The 5,845-nt window shown below is 39.1% G+C and overlaps 1 pseudogene; it reads right to left on the bottom strand.

Moving 5' to 3' along the window:
* Positions 1–3,625: 3,625 nt before the first annotated feature.
* On the bottom strand, positions 3,626–5,068 carry LOC147659599 (uncharacterized; annotated as a pseudogene).
* Between the last annotated feature and the right edge of the window lie 777 nt (positions 5,069–5,845).

Below are 5,845 nucleotides of genomic sequence, written 5' to 3'. Positions count from 1 at the left end.
TGCTGCATGGATTTTCTAACAGAAGGACTTAACATAGCAGCCCTATCGCAGCCGCTGCTGTGTGATGCATCTCTGACACAGGCTCTCGCACTGTAAAACACCAGTTGATGGCAGCATCAAAGACGAAGCAGATCTCCGCATCACAAGCCCTGCAGCTTCTTCAGAACCCGCCTGTCAACTAAGCATCCCCAACGCAGGCCGTCACATCTTAAACCCCCTCCTCTTATACTTCCTCTGCGGTGACATCGGAACTCACATCACAGTCATGCAGCTCCTCAAAACTGACCCTGCGCAAGGGATCACGAAACAGTTCTTCGCAGCGCCTCAGTTGCATGAGGCATCCTCAATGCAGGATTCCGGAACTCTTTGCAACCGGGGATTTGAGGTAGTCTTGTTTAGTGAGCCTAGCTGGTCCCTAGAGGCGGCCCACGCTCTATCGCGGTAGGCATAGAAATGTAACTTTGTCCCGGTTTAAAGCAACCAGAGATCCACAGTGTGAACTTTGTGCTTTTTGGTACTATATTCACTGAAATCTTTCATATTGCATGTCTCCAGTTCTACTGATTGGATTTTTGCTGTTTTGGTCTTGGTTTATAATGATTATTTTTACTTTATTTTTCATAATTGGTGATTTTTCTTGTGTTGTATTTTTACTTTATTACTGTTTGAAGTGCTGCATAAATACTTTATACATTGACACTATGTTAATCCTGACTGGTCTGTGCTAAGCTACCAGAGGGTTGAGCACAGGTAAATTGGTGGTTTGGTTGTGAATTAACTCTGATGAGGATTGTTGTTACTGCTTGAGCAGGGTTTCACCCCCCTCAACCAGTGATACAATTTCTTATAGATATACATGTTGCATTTTACAATGGGGCTACTAAACTACCCTAAACTAACTGACATACCAAACTAACAAAGAAACACACTAGAATAGCATTCATTACCAAAGACTAGCCTAACTAACTCTTAACACCTACAACATAACACTAAACTCTTAGAAAACGAGTGTAAAATAGCCTTACTTTATTATCCAAAGACCAGCAATGGGAAATAGTGATGCATTATTCACGAATATCCCAAAATGATGAAGAAATTCTACAAAATCGAATATACCAGGACAAAATGGTGAAAATATGAAAATCAACAAAGGACTTGCATCACTCTGGGATTATTTTAATTGAAAACGTATTTTATTTATTAATATTTGTAATATATTCAATAACACTTTAAAATGTTAATAATATTCTATGCTTCTTTAGCATTTTAAATTAATTTTCTTACAAAATGAAACCATTATTTATTTGCTAAATATAAACTATATAACATGTTTTTAAAAAAATGTGTGTATGAATGAAAAAAAACAAATGCACGCTACAGCTGTATCATATGTGTAAAGTTATTTATTTTGAGGTTAACAATTTTTGTTGTTAATTTTAAGCATGTAATTATTGTAAAATAATGTACAGTAAAATAGAATTTATTAAAATGAAATATTTGGAAAATATACATAAGAGAAACTATAAACAACTGCACTTAGTAAAGAACATATTAATAAAATAAAGAAGGTTTTCTATAAATTACTCTAATTTTAAGATACAAAGGATAACATACAAGCAAGTGTTAACTTTTTTTGATATCATATTTACTATTTGCATAAAAAACTGAGCCACTTTGAGGAAAGTCTAACGTAAAAATAGTAATAAATGACAAAAAAACAAGATTCTAACTTGTGATATTCTGTCCTATGGTATGTTGACATCATGAGTTTGTAGACATAATATTTGTGTCCCAATATGCTTAATCCAAAATGTTGGCACAACACCCTACTACCTATCTAAGGCTCACTAGGAACTTAATGGCTTACAAGGGGTGTATTAGCTGTCCAAACACTGTAGGAAGTGCTCTTTGGCATACTTATGTATGTGTCCAACCTACTAGGCCCTGGAAAGGTGCTATTTCTATAGCATAAACCTACCCAAAAAGCAGTTGAGTGCTATGCATAGTTAACAGAAAGCTTAACATCAGTGAATAATAGGAGAAGAAGATGAGCTATGGGCAGTTAATGAATTGTGATGTGTGTTCTTTAAAGAGGTCAGACTTCAACACTTTCTTGTATTGAAGCAGCATTGGGGCAGGATTGATTAATACAGTGATGTTGTTACAGATCGTAGGTGCATAGATGGAAATGGACTGTTGTCTTGTTTTTGTTTCTCATGTAGTATTTCCCTAAGGGGTGCCTGTGTAGAGTTTGGAATGCCCTGGAATAGGGCATTACCACCATCCAGAGTACAAACGCTTGAATAGCAGTCTGAATTTGTTTTCATTTTCTGGAAGACACGGTTTGTCTATCTTTGGATAAAACAGCATATGCCAAACCATCTTTGCTTTTTGGAATTACAAAATTGTTCACTTGATTTACATTTTGATATAGTGCAAAATATTCAAGATATGAGAGGAAAACCTACAAACAAGATGAGTTCTTCCAACTCTGCCATCAAAGGTAAAGCTGCTGATGGGTGGTTCAAAAAATTGGAAGGACTGTGGAAATGTGCCTTTTAATGCAGGGGTCACCCTTCTCTGGCCTTGGGTCCGTAGACCAACAAAATAGAGATTGCACTGAAGCTGGAATTTCAATAACAAGTTTATTATTCACTCATGAGTAGGACCAAATCCATGCAACACCCTCAAGTTTTCCAGGAGGTAGTTCATTGAATACACATGGTGCTTACATACACACTTTTTTGCAGAGTAACCATGTAGATACAAATATAAAGTACAGGCCTACACAGGAATAGCTACCGACAAACACGGGCAGATGGGAAATCACTTAGTCAGCCCAGTGGGAAGGTGAACAGAACTGTTTACAACCGCAGAAAACAGTTGACAGTTACATATTTAACCAGGTGCATTTCAGCAGCTACAGGCCTTTGCTCAGTACATACATTGCTTTGGCCCAGTACAGAAGGAGTTAACTAAAGCTGATGACTCACGCAGAATAGAAGGGCAGTAAAGATGGAATAATTACGTAGCAAACAAAATGGATGCCACAACCAAAATGGCTTCAGCTTATTGTAACAGAAATTATTTCATATTTTCACAGAACTATTCCAGGAAAGGACTCTTGAGAAAGTACCTTTTGGACCACCATATCAATCACCTGCTCCAGTTCTTGGGATCAAAGTCAGATTCACTTTGATCTTACTACTGCAGCCTGGTCACAAGAAAACCTCAGAAGTGTCAATGGGGCAAATCAAGAAATAAGATGTGGTACTTCTGATAAGTAACACTTTACCAATGTCAAGGTGCCCCCAAATTAGACCAATTGTCCTCTTCCTATTGTGTAGTTAGCCTGAGAACAGATCAGTCAAGTTGAGATAGTCTGCCAAATTGGAGGAACTGATGAATCTCCAGCTTTACAGCCAACATATCCTGGTTTGATGCAAAATGGATGCCACAACCAAAATGGCTTCAGTTTATACTAACGGAAATCATTTCAGATTTACACACTGAAGACATTTTCTTACGCTTTTGAGGGAATACAAAAAATATTGTTTATATCGATCTGTATCATTTCATAAATTTCTTGATCACTTGCTAGTCGGGCATTTACATTCTTAACATTTCATTTAGTCGGTATACACGAGGTACAAGTAGAAACACAAAGGGAAAAAAGAATCGGGCCACATTGAATACATAGGCAACAAGTGAAAAGAGTAGCAAGAAATATACATAGGGCTGACAATAGTTTCCAACCCCATGCAGTAAACATGTTCCATAGCCATCCAGTCAAAGTCCACGTACAAGAATCCTGATGGATTTCAGAGGCTATTTTATGCATCTTGAAAATTGAATCAAAAACAGAAGAGGTGTGGTGAGGGATGCAATGCAGCAGCTACTATTCCTTATGATGCGACATGATCCACAACACTCAGACAAGATGACGTCAAGGACCATTCCATTTTTGAGAGTCACAATTCTCAAAATTTCTAGTTCTTCTGTGATGTTTCCAAGAACCATTGCTGTTTGATTGGTTACAGCCTCTACAACACATGTCAAGTGTCTGATCTTTCTACTGTTTAAGGCCGCGCCAGCAAAGAAGAATAGTCCGAAATTAAAGTCAATATACTGCTGTAGTGCAGTATCAGTTTGATCCACCTCATAATTGTTTATTGTCCTCTTGAATCTGGTCTTTGAAATGTCATTATATAGTTTATAGTCTTTATGGGTAGGATGCAGGTGCCAAAAACACAAGTGGAAGCAAAATGGACACATAGCAGCTACCTGACCAACCAATAGGTAGATGATAATAACCTTTACTTCTGCAAATGAAAAAGGTATTGTGTGAGGACAAAAAACTGCTATTGTTCATCCCAGTAATATTCAACACTGAAGTACAGTCACTTTTTCCCATAGGAATATTGCCAATACTGCTCACACGGAGATCTGCTCGAGAACTAGTAACAGTGATAACAGGAGGCCCATTTCCCTTGGTTGTTCGAGTGTTAGGGAAAACATAGTGCGTGGTGGAATTTCCTCAACGATACTCCTCCATTTCCGATATTCTTCCTTTAGCCTGTGGATCTCCTTCTTCATCAGGGTAACAGACTTCATTCAAATGAGCAATTAGTCTTCCTACATCAGCATAAGTAATGTTAGCAACTTCAGAAGTTCACAACAATGCAAACCAGGCTCTGCAGGAGAAATTATGGGAAAATGGCAAGGGAATAAAAGGCGTTCCTCCCTTTTTCTGATGAGATGGCATCATTCCACATACCCAGCAATTGGTAAAGTTCGTAGCATTGTGTGTACGGTGCAACAACGGAATGAAAGTATTATTGAGGTAGGAATTTCCATGTCTTTGCTTATGATAAGGAAGAGTGAAGTAATAGTGTTCAATGGGGACAGGAATAGTAGCAGTCAGTAGATTGCGGACAGGAGCTACCTCCTCTACAACCCATGTTATTATAGCAACAATAACAACAGTCAAAGTAATTCCAGTAACAATCATTGTTCTTTTGCTATAAACTCTTGCAACAGTCGGTTTCTTTTCCTTAGGATTATTCATTTTGTTGACAAACAACAAAACAGATGCTGCCCTAAGTCCTAGGCAGGCGTTGGTTTCTTTACTAAAATTGAGACGAATAGTCACTAAAAGACTACCCCCATTTGAAGTTAGTCTTTACCCAGGACAGTGGCTTAAACAGTCTTTTTCAGCAACTAAGGGTCTTTCTTCCTAGGTCGCAGCTGATGTTGAGATGAACCAGGAATTGTGTGGTCCGGGAAGACTTCCTCAGATCCTTGAGGTGACACAGCTTGCCCTTTCTTGGTGACCAGGATATTGCGGTGATCTGCCAACTCAACTGGGCTCATTAGATCTTGCAACACTTTCCAACAGTGTGTCGCATGGACCCAGTTTTTCCAGTTTGTCACTCGAACTGCAGTCTAGGTAGCCAGCAGCACTTGTTTGGGGCCTCGCCCCCTCGGTGCTGGGAAGCTGGTCCTCTGGAAGTATTTAATCACCACGTAGTCACCAGGGTGCAAGCAGTGGCCCTCACCTTGTGACCTGTCTGGGAGAGTGTCCCGAACCTGTTGATAAATAGACGCCAAACTGTCAGTCAACTGGGACAAATAGTCATTCATCAATACATAGGGTACATCATGTATAGAGCGCGGCCTAAAAATCCCCCAAATATTCATTGGCCTTCCAAAAACCACCTCCTACGGTGTGAGGCCAGATCGTGTATGTGGTAACGATCTATTAGATAGAAATGCTGGAGGCAGTGGATCAGGCCATATCAAAGATGTGAAGCCTGTATCATAGCCAATTTAAATTTCAGGGTAG

Source organism: Lissotriton vulgaris, unplaced genomic scaffold (genome assembly GCF_964263255.1).
Source record: "Lissotriton vulgaris unplaced genomic scaffold, aLisVul1.2 SCAFFOLD_327, whole genome shotgun sequence".
In the NCBI taxonomy this organism is placed as follows: domain Eukaryota; kingdom Metazoa; phylum Chordata; class Amphibia; order Caudata; family Salamandridae; genus Lissotriton; species Lissotriton vulgaris.
Note: the sequence above shows the minus strand (reverse complement) of the source record. Positions and strands in the feature narration are given on the sequence as shown.